General features: G+C 40.9%; 1 pseudogene; it reads left to right on the top strand.

Moving 5' to 3' along the window:
• The first annotated feature begins 5 nt into the window (after positions 1-5).
• Positions 6-799, top strand: LOC100481150 (annotated as a pseudogene).
• Positions 800-1,726: the final 927 nt, after the last annotated feature.

Genomic DNA, 1,726 nt, shown 5'->3' with positions numbered 1-1,726 from the left:
TGACCCTCATGGGCAATGGGTCTATCATCTGTGCTGTGTGCTGGGATCAGAGACTCCACACTCCCATGTACCTCTTGCTTGCCAAATTCTCCTTCCTAGAGATCTGGTATGTCACCTCCACTCTCCCCAGCATGTTGGCCAACTTCCTCTCTGACACCAAGGTCATCATCTTTGGGTGCTTTCTCCAGTTCTACTTTTTCTTCTCCTTGGGTTCCACAGAGTGCTTTTTCTTGGCTATTATGGCATTTGATCGGTACCTTGCCATCTGCCGGCCTCTACATTATCCAACCATTATGACAAGACATCTCTGCACTAAACTTGTGGTCAGTTGCTGGATACTTGGTTTCTTCTGGTTCCTGATTCCCATCACCATCATCTCCCAAATGTCCTTCTGTGGATCCAGGATCATTGACCACTTCCTGTGTGATCCGGGTCCTCTTCTAGCACTCACTTGCAAAAAAGCTCCTGTAGTAGAGCATGTCTTCTCCACTTTAAGTCCTCTGCCCCTCGTCATTCCCTTTCTCTTCATCATGGGGTCCTATGCTCTGGTCCTAAGAGCAGTACTCAAAGTCCCTTCAGCAGCTGGGAAAAGAAAGGCTTTCTCCACCTGTGGGTCTCATCTGGCTGTGGTTTCACAGTTCTATGGCTCAGTACTGATCATGTATGGGAGCCCAACATATGAGCATGAATCTGGAACACTCTTTTTTATTCTGTCATAACCCCATTTCATAATCCTGTGATATATAGTCTTAGGAACAACGATATGAAAAATGCACTGCAGAAACTTCTGGAAATGTAAATGGTGTTCATCAAAAAGGCTCTTGGGAAATTAGAGTCCAATATTATATTTAACTTGTTTACAAAAATTGTATTTAACTTATTTTCAGGTTAAAAAAAACTAGTTTATTTTTAAAAATTTGAGTATAGTTGACAAACAATATTATACTAGTTTCAGGTATACAACTCAGCAATTTGACAAGCTTATACATTACGCTATGTTCACCACAAGAATAGCTATCATCTGTCTCATTACATTGTTGTTACATTATCACTGATTGTATTCCTTATGCTCTGGCTTTTTATTCATGTGATTAACTCATTGCATAATTGGAGGCCTGTACCTTCCTCTCCACTTCACCCATTTTGCCCAACTCCCACTCCACTCCCCACTGGCGACCATTAGTTTATTCTATTTATAGGTCTGGTTCTGCTTTTTATTTATTCATTTTTTAAAATACCACTTACAAGTGGAATCATATGACATTGTGTCTTTCTCTAACATATTTCACTTAGTGAAATACCCTCTAGGTCCATCCAAGTTGTCTCAAATGGCAATATCTCACCCTTTTCTTTGGCTGTGGAATACTCCATTGTGTATATTTTCCTTATCCATTTGTCTGTTATTGGTCACTTGGCTTGCTTCCATGTCTAAGCTGTTGTAAATAATGCTGCAATAAACATAGGCATGTGTATATCTTTTTGAGTTAGTGTTTTTGTTTCCCTCATTAAATATCCAGTAGTGGAATTACTAGATCATATGGTATTTTTTTTTAAGATTTTTTTTATTTATTTATTCAACAGAGATTGAGACAGCCAGCGAGAGAGGGAACAGAAGCAGGGGGAGTGGGAGAGGAAGAAGCAGGCTCGTAGTGGAGGAGCCTGATGTGGGGCTCGATCTCATAATGCCGGGATCACGCCCTGAGCCAAAGGCAGACGCTTAACCGCT

Source organism: Ailuropoda melanoleuca, unplaced genomic scaffold (genome assembly GCF_002007445.2).
Source record: "Ailuropoda melanoleuca isolate Jingjing unplaced genomic scaffold, ASM200744v2 unplaced-scaffold6552, whole genome shotgun sequence".
NCBI classification, from domain to species: Eukaryota; Metazoa; Chordata; class Mammalia; order Carnivora; family Ursidae; genus Ailuropoda; species Ailuropoda melanoleuca.
This window is presented reverse-complemented; position numbering and strand designations above follow the sequence as displayed.